We start from the raw sequence: 14,310 nt of genomic DNA, 5'->3' as shown, positions 1-14,310 counted from the left end.
ATTAAAAAGTATTTATTAGTGATGATTTTGAAATATTTGTTTATCATCAGTTGCGTGCACGTATATCGCCAAAAATGCGTCGTTCATTTTAAAAGATCATGAATCATATGCGACTAGTTATAAAAAAAAATTCTACCGCTTGAAATTACTTTTAAAGTTAAACAGATTATTATGCCTGACTTACCATCGAGGGAAATAAATCTATCATTTAAATGTAGTAAATACTAACGAGGAGGGAGTGGACATTGGGCTGTTTATTATACTAGCCCCCAAAGTCTGTTAATGACGTTTTCTTGTTCGTTGTCTAACCAACATTTGGGACTTTATATTGAATTTTGATTGGTTGGTTCTACAGAAGAGGTAATTTATCGGCCATTGTCTTATCCCTTCAGATCACTGAAATACTCGAGCTAAAATGCTTACTTTAAAAAATTTAGTTTTCTCTTGACATGAATTTCCGTCAAGTAATTACCATCCAGAGATAGAGGGGACTATGAACTATTTATTAAACTAGTCCCCAAAGTTCTCTTGTTCGTAGACTTTACAACTTTGGAGACTATTACTGAATTCTAATTGGTTGGTTTATTATCAAACCACTAATTTTAATCAACAGAGAAGGGTAATTTTGTTTGTCATCATTGGGGAAGTACATCAATTTATCAGCCATTGTCTTATCCCAATAGATTCCTGATTACCATCAGGTCGGGGGGATACAAAATTAATGGAACAATTTTACGCAGGTTAATCATTCGCAGCCAAGAAAAATTAGGACATTTTATGTCATTTATTTAGTTTGTCTGGTTAGTGTTTTTTTATCCAGTCAAGTAGAAACCAATAGAGCATTAATCTTGATTGTAGAAGAAATTGACAAACAACATAGAAATGCGTTTATTATACTTTCATTCAATTTTTTTGTTTGGTATGGGAGAAGCTTATAGTGTATAGTAAAGAATGACGTCATACCATACAAATGACCAATGATAGAACAGTATAGATTTTAATTGACCAATGGTAAAATGTATACTGGCCTTTCATTGGTAATTTGTATTGTAAAACGTCATTTTTATTAAACACTATAAAATGCTTATTTGGCATATTATGTTTTTGTTTGTACGTTAAGATCGCTAAAACCACTAAATATAGGTTCATGGTGGGTAATAAGACAAATTATTTTTTAGCCTTGTTAGTCTTGGGGTGGTTTTAAGTAAATTTTTCAAAGAATTGATGATTTATTTAATCTAAAATCAACGTTTTAAATGTTTAAATTTCGCATTACCATAGTTATAAAGAATCTATGCTCCCTAATTAAGTATAAAAATTTAATTTAAGAAAATTAAATTACTTTATATTAAATTTCTTTGTTTTTTATTTCTAAAAGTTGGCTGTAAAAAGTGTGTACATATGGTATTGTTATTGGAGCACAAAATAACAATGGAGGGGATAAAAGTGTATTATTTAGGCCTGTAATTAAGTAAATTAATACAAGATTCATCAAAAAAGAGAAAGTAGACTTTAAAATTTTTTTTTAAAAATATTTTTATTTATATTTTTAGATAATTATATTCTTATCCCTAACATTGAATACTTTTAAAATTATATTTCCTTAAATTCGTTTACGTCAAACAATCTAAAAAAGTTTATTAAAAAATGGAAAAAAATTAACTGAAGCTTTCATGACAAGATTTCAATTGCATTTTATATTGAGACTTACTTTTATTTTTGATAAAAATGACGTAATACTGTTAAATATTAATATGTCAAGATTATCTAAAAGATTCTTTTGTATTTTACAAGAAATTAAAAATTAACCCTTTAATCGATAATAACTAAAAAGATCTATCTGTTTAGGTATAACATTTCAAAGAAATAAACTAACAGGAAACCTAGAAACTAGCCCGAAACCTACCCAAGACACTTTCTTATACGGTTACTTTATATAAATGATAGGTTAAAATTCAGCTAAACATTGGACTTACACACATATAAAGATTATGAATTTGAAAATTGATATTAAAACAACATAAGGAAGACAGCAATTCATATCTGACTATTATCCATAGAAATCTTGTAAACCCTTCCTCAACTCTCCCCTCTCCGCCCTGGCTTTCATTGCTCTGCATTGCTTCAGGGAGAGAGGGGATATTGGGCTGTTTATTACACCAGTCCCGTAGTTTTATAACGTTTTCCTATTCAATGGCGACTTTCATTGAATTTTGATTGGTTGGTTCATGAAGTTGAGTGTTCAAACGTTTCAACCACTAATTGCAATCTACAGATCTACAGAATAACATTATGAATCACCTTTAGAGATGTCATCAATTTAACAGCCTTGTCTTATCCCTTTAGAGTCCTGCCTTGCTTTCATCAACTCATGTTCTCCTTATCATTTACACAAATTCTGATGGTTATTCATTTTTTCCCTTGAAGCTCCCCTTAGCCAAGCTACTCTATAATAATGTTCGTTGTATTATTAGATAAAAAACACATGTTTATTTGGTATAACTAAAAAAGTGCAAATTTTTGATCTACTTCTATCACTTGTCAAGTCTCAATGGTAATAATCATAATCATTGATATAAGCAAACATCCAACTACATATTTGATAACAAAAATTTTGTCGGGAAATCGTGAAACATAACAATATTACGTGAAATCCTGACTGAAAAACAGTGTAGGGGCAGACTTAAGCTAAAGTTTAGGGGAGGGGGGTGGGAGGCCTTTCTATTACACCAGTCCTCAAAGCTTTATAATAACGTTTTTTTATTCGTTGGCTTAGCAACATTGGGAACCAGGGAACTATTATTGAAGTTTTATTGGCTGGTTCATAAGGTTGAGTGTCCAAACGTTTCAATCATTAACTGTAATCTACAGAAGAGGTAATTTTTGTATCATCATTGGGGATGTACATCATTTTAACGGCCATGATGTCTTATCCCTTTAGATCTATGGGTATAACAGTCACAAAACCTATTTTTCTGAATCTCTTAGGATAAGCAGCTATAATTCAATGGATTCTTTGGACATTCCTATTCTTGTAAAAAATATGCTCCAAAACTGTTTCCGCCTTTCTCTTTCAGCTCTTTATAATTCCCACAAATTTGTTAATTGGCCGACACAATTTTATAATTGTTTCAATATAAAAAGATCGTGTTGATGTGTGTGTGTGTTTGAGCGTGTGTGTGTTTGCGAATTCTTTCAGATTAAGAATTATTTCTTCAATCAAATATTCAAATACGAGAATAGTTATTTATAGCATCGCGAATTATAGGCAGCTTTACGTGGAAGTTACGATGAAATTATAAGATTAAAACCAATTTTGTTAGCCCCGAGGGGCCGAAGGTCCAGGCTTACGAACTGGTATTTTTTATTTTATATTAATATTTGTGGAAAATTTTCTGTAATACAATGAAAATATTTAAAATATCTAAAAGAAATCAAATATTTTTAAAAAATAAGCAACTATTTACTTAAAATCCAGCTAAATTGAAACACATATCATTTTTAAAAAAACTGTAAATCAATGAAAATTTTTTCTTGATTTTAAGAAGAGAGCGAGTAAGAGTAAAAGGCGGAAAACGGAAGGAAATGTTATCATAACGTAATGTTTTATGTGTGTAATGTACATATAATTATAGATATATGTTTTTATATATTTATTTAAAAAGCGGCGATGGGGTGCCATGTTTCTTTATATCATACATTGCCGCTATTTTAAAAAAAATTTCCTAACATTTTAAAAATTCTTTTTAACTATATGAAACTGATAGTTTATACAAAAATTTACGTCATTCTGGCCTACCATTGGTCAATTTAAATGTATATTGCCTATTATTGGTCATTTATATTTTATGACGTCATTTTTTAAGCGCAGACATCAGTTTCAACTATAACATTTCTATGCTTTTTAAAATATTATATTTCACGTCATTGTAAAAACATAAAAATTTCTTCCCATTTTCTCCGGATATTAAACCCAAAACCCTCTCTAACTTCACTTTGGTCTATTATGAAGACAAGTTTAAATAAATTCTAAGATTTTAAAAACAATATTTATAAAATATAAATTAAAGACATGTTTGAACACCTCTTTTCTTAAAAATGGCTTAAAACCATCTTAGGTCAAACTATATCTGTCTACCTGATATATAACGAACTGACCAATAAATGAGTTCCTATGACAATTTTCCCTGTCATAAAATCCACATAAATTCTAAATCCATTAATACAAATGTCCTTATTTTTGAAGAAGCTACATTAGTTAATGCACTTGTATATTTTTATTAAACTCAGTGTGTAATACACATACACACACACACACACACCTACACATACACACACACATATAAAGAAATGTAAATGAAATGGTTGACAAAGGTCTGGAACCTTTGGCATCTGATGTGAGAACTAATTCATACAAATTTATAACTCAAATTGGAATGACATCTCTAGTTCAATAAGAAAGTATCGGGCAAATATTTTCATCATTATGTAAAAGTAACAGGATGTCTGTCGATTAGACCAAACTACTGAACCTAATAAACAGTGAAGCTTCTTAAAGTTTCAGGGGAGGTTTATAACTATTTAAGGGATGTTAGTCATGAGGGGCTGAAGGCTAGGGCTAACAAAACTGGTATTAATTTTATGATTTTTCAATAGTAGAAATTCGTCTGCAATACGATGTTATACATGCTTTTTCAGTATAGAGGGGAAACCGGTTCTAATCCAGCAGATATCAATCGGTTTCGAAGTCATACTGTAAAATTTGCTTCTAAATTCTTCTAAAAATTCTGTTTGTTTTGCTGCTCTCAAATAAATGATTAATAAAGGCTTTGACATTATAAATAAATTTATACTTATTACTAACTAATACTGTATGAGATCAATTTGTTACAAATTATTATTATTATTTGAAAATAAAGATAGCATGACAAATTAATCATCAATTACAGATTAGAATATAAATGTATGTTTCATTAAAAAAATACAAAATGTAATCAATTAAATTATGCTTTTTCAGTTGGGAGTTTAAAAAAAGATCCTCTTCTTAAACGTTATTTTTTCTCTCTGATGAACTTTTACTGAAATACATATCTTACAAACTTAAAACCACCCTGAGAAGTGTTCACGAGAATCAAAACAAATTTTTAAAAAAATTACACCTTAATGAATAAAAATCACAAGATTTTTACAGTTAAATTACCTCTTCTGTAGATTAAAATCATTGATCAAAAAGTTTCCATTTCAAATTCAAAATAATTAGTTTTAAATAAGAAACTGTTTTTAACCAGAGAGAGAGGGGACATTGGGCTGTTCATTACAGTAGTCCCCAAAGTTTTATGAGAACGTTTTCTTATACGTTAAATCAATAACTTTGGGGACTTTAGTGACTTTAGTGATTGGTTGGTTCATTGAATTGAGTGTTGAAACATTTCAACCACTAATTTTAATCTACAGAAGGGATAATATTGTGTATCATCGTTGGGGAGGTACATAAATTTATCGAGTATTGTCTTATCCCTTTAGATCCCTACATAAATGTAAGGTGTGATAAAAAAGTAAGAATTTCATGCGCAGAGATAGACACGAATTCACGCTTCAATTAAAAAATGTAAAAGTTCTGGTGAATGGTTATTACAGATCATTTTAACATACGATTATGTATGTATGCATGGATGTTTTCAAAGTTTGGAATTTTTATAGAAAATATTAGTTTATATAGTAGAATCCACCGCCCCCTTTAATGGATTTATTATTAATTGGATAGGACACCAAATCATCATGTACTCTGATAAAATGAAACTTGTAGCTGGCTAAAATAACGATCCACTTTTAACCCACCCTCTCCTTTCCTACTGGATAAACAAACTGACTAATAAGTGATCTTCACGTTAGCAACCTAAATTGACGACAATTTTCCCCCTGTCATAATATCCACGTATATTCTATATACATTGACATCCTAAGAATACGATTTATCTTATATTTGAACTCTAAAATAACTGTGTAAATGTATGTTTACATGCTCAACGATAATCTAATAACATAAATAAATATTGGTTCATAACAATTACAATAAAAAAAAGTGTTTAAAAGCCTGCTCATAAAGTTTAGAAGCACACCCATCCCAGCCCTTATTTAGATTTGAAACAATCAATTTATGATTTAATGTACAGCTGTAAAAACACGTTGTACATATACTTTATTAAATGCGAAGCGTTTCTACATGTAGGGATAATTTTTATGCAACCATCTATATATCTATTCAAAGATTCAAATGAATGTTCTTGTTACAATATGGCATACTTCTATGTGCGAATGATTCCTGGAACGACTAGACGCAAAGTACCTCGGGGCTAAAAAAACTGGTTTTAATCTTATAATTGTACATTCTATATCCGCGGAAAGCTGCCTATAATACGATGCGATGAATAATTATTGTTAATTTTAAGTTTTGTGTTCACGAATATTATCATCCTTGTTAAGAATATCATATAGTTTATTTAACTGTACTAAACATTCACTATGATATGATAAGTTTAATATAAACAAAAAGAAAGAAAAATAGAAATTCAATAATTTGTTTACATAGCGTTGAAAAGTAAAACTTTGTTTAAATTTTTTGTTAAAAGCAAAGCTTTCCTGTAAATTAGGTCTGTCAGTCCGTCCTTCCGTTAGCATGATGATTACTATATAATCGTTACAGGAAAGTCCATTAAGAATTTTTTTTAAATTTTCTACTTTTTTTTGACAAAAACTTTTGTATGATGTACTTATCCTATTCATCTGATTTTTTAAATACTGTTTCCTATTACAACAAGATACAATTTTATAAGCGAAGCATCTCTACAATTAAGTCCTAAAAATGTTAGTATGTCCTTAAACAATTCCCTGTATTTAAGCAGTTCTGAAAAAAAAAAATTACAATTCTGTTTAGATTTATACATTTATATTTGGCTTATTCAGTTCTCTCACTCGTTCTGTCACGTGTTAACTTTCGTTTGTCCTACCGTTTCACTTACTTTTTATGGATGTTATCATCCTTGTCGTGTATATATCACTTACACCACTTTACAACTTTTCATTCAATATTCTTTCAAATGTCAATAAGTTAGAAACAAAACAAAGCAATAAAACGTATTAAATTATCTTTGTTCATAAAATAAAAAAGTGCTACAGCTTTTGAATAACTAAAAGAATTAACATATTCGCGTAAAAAAAAATGTTTTTTGTTTTGTTTTCATGAAAAGGTTTTCGATAAAAAAATGGTTTTTATTTTGAATTTATATCTAGAAACAAATAAGTATTTATAAAAATAAACTGACAAACATCATATTATTTATATTCCATATGTATGTATTAATATGTTAAAATTACAGCAAAGGCCACACGTTTCGTGCAAATATATTATTTTGTTGCCCAAGTTTAGAAATATTTTTATCCATAACTAATCTCCTTGAAGGACTCCCAACTTTCTCCCAGAAATTTGTTTACAACTAAGCCTAGTAGAAATTTTCAGGGATCTAAAGGGATAAGACAATGGCCAATAAATTGATGTACGTCAATTATGATGATATTCAAATTTACACCTCCTGTTTATTACAATTAGTGGTTGAAACGTATAACTTAATGAACAAACCAATCAAAATGCAATGATGGTCTTCAATATTGATGAGCCAACTTTGGGGACTAGTGTAATAAACAAGCCCAATGTTCCCTCCCTCCCTGGAAAATTTCTATATGAACATAAAATTAAATTTGTTATGAACGCAAATTTGTCGAATAATATCAATTAGAGATTCTGATTGCAAATAATTCGACGAAACTGTAAATAAGCAGACATTGGCACATAAAAAAAGTCGAAACCTTGATAATTTACTTTTCCTTTGAATCAAATATGTTTGAAGACGAATGGTAATGAAGAGTATTGTCCTATTATTCTTGCAAAAAAAACACAAGAATTGTCATAATTTGCACATGGTCATTGGTCAAGTATTTGCAAATACACAATTTTGTCAACAATAGACAAGTGTCGCAGTAAATCCATGGATGGAGTCCACCATGATCGCATAGAAACAAGGATGACAACATCCATAAAAGCGAAGCACTGAAACGGTAGGACAAACGGACATTAACACTTGTATAGTGTTAGAACTTAATTATCATAATATAAATTTATAAGAGTCAAAGCAAAATTGTAAGTAAATTTGTTGTAAAACTGCTTGATACAGGATAATTTTTATGGACATACTTACATTTTTAGGGCTTGATTATAGAGTTGCTTCGCGTATTACATTATACTTTGTTGGCCCAGGAATCAATATACAAAAAATCAGATCAATCCGATGATTTGATCACATAAAAATTTGTTGTTAAAAAATTTTAAAAATCAACATGTTTAAATGGACGTACGGACATTTTGGTAATGATTATAGAGTTGCTACGCTTTCTAAATCGTACCTAACTACTAAAGGAATCACCATGCAAAATTTGAAATCGATAGGACAATTCTAACATGCCTAAATTAACGGAAAAAGCTATCCGTTACGGACGTACGGACGGACGGACGTACGGACGGACCGACCCTAATTATAGAAAAGCTTCGCTTTTAAAAAAGGGGAGTAAGAAGACTTTGGACTGTAAATTACACTAGTACCCAAAGTTTGGTTCAAAACTAGTAGTATTTAACTTTTTAACAAATGATTTTAATCTAAAGATGAACTAATTCTTTATCACCTATGAGGAGGCACATCAATTTATTTTCCATCGTCTCATCGCTTTAGATCCCTGTGAACTTGCCTATTCGTTAAATTTTTTTAAAAACTGTCAAAGTCTATACTTCACCCAAGCTCCTTGTGAAAAATACGTGTTTTGTTTGCTTCTTTTGGGTTACGTAGATGAATATTCACTTGTAGTACTTAAAACAAGGGTATTTTTTTCTAAAACAAAATCCTGTACATTTTCTAGAATTTTGGAGTCAGACATGGCAGTAAATATTTAAGTCTAATCATTTAAGTAAAAGAATAGAGGGGGTAGGGTTAAAAAAAGTATGATCACGGGGTGAGGACCCTGTGTCGACTTTCAATTGGATCTTCGAATGTCAGCCAATAGCGTCAGAAATATTAACACAGCCAAGTCGCGACAAAAGAGCAGATAGTAATTTGCTAGCAGACGAAAAGCCAGGCCAAAACTCATAAATAAGATTAAATAAATAGCAAACATAGTCTGTGCTGGCCAATAAACCTAAAATACACTAAATCTTTTATTTGTTAGAATTGTATAGTTTAGTATGATTGTAACTGGTATATTATCTAACCAGCTTTGCCCTCGCATATTTATTTTTCCTGACCTCTCGTAATTTTATCTGATTGAATAAAGAACCATTAACAAGGGGAAAATATTTCTTACTTTGACTCACCCATTTTTTTCACAAGCATAAATACTGCATTCAAATAGAATTTATTAGAAAAATTTCTTTTTGCTACATTCCAAATCAAAATTTAAATGAAAAGTATAATTTAACCCCTGTAATAGATTTGGCTGCATTGCAAAATTAAACAACTCTCTAAAAACTGCCATCGTGATTTACAATTTGCCAACAACATTGGCAAAATTTGACCAAAATTCCACAAATGGATGTTTTAAAAAATTTAATTTTAGAGAAACCAAAAAATTTAGCATCATCATTCATCAGAAAATAACCTCTCTGACTAATTCATTGTTATTTGTTATTGTGTTGCATCAATTCTAAAAAAATTAAAGACCATTTAAAACTTTTTTTTTGTTAATCTGCCCATTGACCTTTGGTCGGGTGCATTATTAGATGCAAAAATTGAATGAAATGTGCATCATTTCATTATTTATTATATTTCTAGTATCGCTTTGAAACCGATAAATATCCGGTGGATTAAAACCAGTTCTCAGCCATACTGAAAAATTATGTATAGCAATGTATTATATCCAGTTTTCTACGAATTTAAAAATGTACAATCATTAGATTAAAACCAGTTTTCTTTGTCTGAGCCTTCGGCATCTCGTTGATAAAAAACTTGTTTTAATATAATAATTGCACATTTTTATATCCGCGGAAAGATGTTTATAATACGTACGATGCGATAAATAACTATTCTACCTCACTCCATCACTTGAGTGTTACTCTACAATCATATTACATCATAACATCATTACTCAAGAATCGGCAGCCGCTAATATTTTTCGATTAATGGCTTTAATTGGAACAAAATTATTGATAAAAATGGGTAGATGATTTTTGAAAATCTAAAATTACAGCAGCTAAAAACGCAAATAACTGTTGCTGCCTATAATTCTTGTAAAAATGCGCGGCTTCCTAGCAGCTACATAATTATTTTACGTTTAGTAGTTAGATTTCTAATAATAGCGGCTTAATATATTAGCTGCAGTTGAGCTCTGTCAAATATAAACATTCCTTTAACTGTCAACATACATAATTAACTTTGAGCTTTTTAATTATATAATCATATTGAAAAATCAAAAACAATTAAACTTTTAATATGATGACACTAGAATTAGAAATGACAACAATTTATCTAATTTTCAATGGTTTATTATTTCCTTAATTTAGAATGGTTTTATCAGGGATCTAAAGGGATAAGACAATGACTGATAAATTGATGTACATCCCCAATGATAATTTACAAAATTACTCCTTCTGTATATTGCAATTAGTGGTTGAAATATCTTGACACTCAACTTAATAACCCAACCAGTCAAAATCAATAAAAGCCCCCAAAGTTGTTAAGCCAATAAAAAAGAAAACGTTATTGTTAAACTTTGGGGATAAGAGTAATAACAGCCCAATGTCCCCCCCCCCCCACCACCCTGGGTTTTATAAAAAATTAAGGAAGTGTTGAAATATAAATGATACACTTATGATTTTAATCAAATTTATTCATATCATAAATGACATGGACAGTTTAGCGGGTAAGTTAAGATTAAGATATATTTCTAGCCTCATATGTTAACATTAACTATTAATGCTTTACAGTGAGGTTAGTTAAATTAATATGAATACACCAGAGGGGAAAATCTGTTCTACCCAGATTTATTGCCACTATGTATAATTAGTTAACTTTAGAAGGAAGGGGATAATGGACTGTAAATTACACTGGTAACCAAAGTTTTATAATTATGTTATCTTATTTGTTAACTCAAAAACATTGGATACTATAGAATTTTAATTAGTTAGTTATATACTAGTAGTATCTAAACTTTTCAACAAATAATTTTAATCTACAGAAGGGGTAATTTTGTTTATCATCATAAGGAATATACATCAATTTATCTACCATTGTCTTAGCCCTTAAGATTACTGAGGTTTATTGAAATTCCCAACTGCTGTAGTACCCCTGTTGAGTGTGCATGGTAATTATAAAAATGACTAGATCACGCTTAGTAAACTAGTGCTAATACTTATAGCAGTCACCTTTTATTAAGGGTTGTGCTGGTTATATCTTTAACAGCTTTAAATGAAACAGCTTTTAGTGCCTATACAAAATGACACAATACAATACAAATGACCAATGATAGGCCAAAATTACAAATGGTAGGCCAGTATACATTTTAATTTTATGATAATATTCTGCTCACTCGTTATCCCTTCTTATACTGAGCCCCTAGAGGCCTTGAACGCAGGCATTTGTCTGTATAAAAAAGCTTTCCAAAGAATCTTGATGTTCTTAAGATTGATTCCAAGGACGAAAAGGTATAATAGGTCAAAAGTAAAGCACCTCAATCAAGTCATTAATAAGTATTCTGTATTTATGCAATTTTGTAACATAAAATGTAATTTTATATAAGATTTTGTTAAGGTTGAATTCTATAATGATATTTTACTTTTTTACACACTAAGTGTAAATGTTTAGATCATTTTCTCTTTCTATTGTTGGTAGCAGAAAAAAAATTCGCAACATTCTAACAAAGCATGTTAGTGTCAATACATTAATCTTATCCGTTAACGTAATGCAAATGTTTAAGATGCTTAATATGCTATAATACGTTGTTGGTTAACTTATTTAGTCTAATTTATTTCAACTTTCTTAAAGACAGGCAAGGAACGCTATGTATTGGTCATATGCAACTTTTAAGGGTTGGGATTGGAGGGAAGAAAAATAAGAAAAAAAATATTTCTTTCCTTCTTGGGCAAATAAAATGTATATAATGCGGTAATAAGCTATTACAGTATGGCTTTGAAACCGATTAATATCCGCTAATTTAGAACCGCCATACTGAAAAATCATGTATAGCATTGTATTACAGACGAAGACTCACGAAAATTTAAATAAAGATCATATATTAAAACTAGTCGGGGCTCACAAAACGAGTTTTTTTGATCTTATAACTTTTAACTTTAATATCCGCGGAAATCTGTCTATAAAATGATGCGATGAATAACTATTAACGGTGATATTACACAACACCTATCCACTATAATATAATAGCATCCAAACAGTTGGAAACCTTTATAATCAAAACAATTAACAACAGATAAATTACAACCTTTCACAAAGTTACACAGGGTTGCCAAAGTAAAATAGTTGAAAATTAACAACAGCTAAATTACAACCTTTAACAAAGTTAGACATGGTTGCCAGAGTAAAATAGTTAAGGATTATATTTATTGGTTTTAATGATTTTGATTAAATTATTGTCTTTTTTCTATAATACATCTTGTATAAGTATATAGAACAATTGTCAACAGCAACTTATAATAATAGGCTCAATCTCTTATTTATCTCCCGCAGTCAACTGTCTGTAAAGAATACAACAAATAGATATTAATAGCCCAATAATTAAGAAATTGACGAAAAAAAGTCTCATCTCTGAAAAATCCGCGAAAAACATTGAGGCATTTTTAGGCATGCAGTTTTTTAAGTGGATAAAAAACTAAAAGGATATAAAAAAATTGAAAAATGATTATAAAGGACGGCGTCAAAAATTCTAGTGTGCTTAAAGATGATCAATCTGCAAATCAGAAAAGATAAAGATTCATTGAAAATTGCGGACTCAATCTAAAGGGATAAGACATTGACTGATAAATAATCCCAAATGATGATACTCAAAATTTCCCCTTCAGTAGATTAAAATTAGTGGTTGAAACGTTTGAACACTCAACTGAATGAAACAACAAATCAGATCACTAAAGTCCCCAAAGCCAATGATTAAGAAAACGTTATTGTAAAACTTTAAGGACTAGTGTAATAAACAGAACATTGTCCCCTCACTCTCTGAGATTTGCGCAATATCTAATCTCTGATAATTGTATATTTTGACATGATGCATTGAATTAATAAATCAATATTGTATAAATTACAAAACTTATTGATGCAATTTTACACAATTTATATACAGTTGATGGAATTTCAGGGTTTTTATTATAATTGAAATTTAACATTATAACAAAAAGGTTAAAATATAAACGAACAATATAATTTTTATCGTTTTAAGAATTTCAGATAGAATTGCATTTCAAAGGAATAAGACAACGGTATAAACGGTATAATGGATGTCTATACCAAATGATGATACACAAAATTACTCTTTTTGTAGATTTACAATTAGTGCTAAAAACGTTTTCACACCTAACATTGTGAACTAACCAATCAAAATTCAATATAAGTCCCTTAAGTTGTTGAGTCAACGAATGAGAAAATAGTATTATAAAACTTTAGATTCTAGATTAATAAACAGTTCAATGTCCCCTCCCTCCCTGATTTCATTCAATAATGAAGCTGCCTATCCTCTGATATACAAATTATCACCAGACAACCCCCAAAACAATTTGAAATAAGACCTTTTTGTTTCTAGCTTTAATGCTTATTTAGACAAAAGTGTCAGATATAATATGTAAAAAAAATAAGATACTTGTTCTTTGATCTATAGATAAAAAAAAACGATAGAACGACGAAAATTTTGATATTATTTTCCACAAAGACTTTGGAATTCGGACAAAAAATATCAAAGTTAATGGCAGATCAAGTTAAAGGTGGGAAAAATATCATTTACCCCTTAGCTATACAGACAAGAGTTATAGAGAAGCTTTGCTTATAAAAATCGCATGTAATAACTGTTATGAATCAATGATTAAGTGTTAAATTAAAGATTACACATAAAATTAAGATAAATAAGTATAAAATTATCTCATGATTACCATAAATCTTTCTTCTGTTTACAAAAATATCGTGGAAGATTCCCCCTCAATTATTCAAGGATCATTTTGGATACTTATTATCCCAGAGAGAGAGAGAGGGGGGTCAATGGGCCGTTTATTACACT

General features: G+C 29.8%; 1 protein-coding gene across 1 annotated transcript in view; it reads right to left on the bottom strand.

Annotated features, from left to right (window-relative positions):
- The window catches only part of LOC145316455 (uncharacterized), a 152,842-nt gene that overhangs the window by 26,155 nt on the left and 112,377 nt on the right, over positions 1 to 14,310 (bottom strand). The gene's annotated exons all lie outside the window — the stretch shown is intronic.

Source organism: Acartia tonsa, chromosome 4, assembly GCF_053477335.1.
Source record: "Acartia tonsa isolate MP-2025a chromosome 4, ASM5347733v1, whole genome shotgun sequence".
Taxonomy (NCBI): Eukaryota; Metazoa; Arthropoda; class Copepoda; order Calanoida; family Acartiidae; genus Acartia; species Acartia tonsa.
The sequence above is the reverse complement of the archived record's forward strand: the minus strand, read 5'-3'. Positions and strand labels throughout refer to the sequence as shown.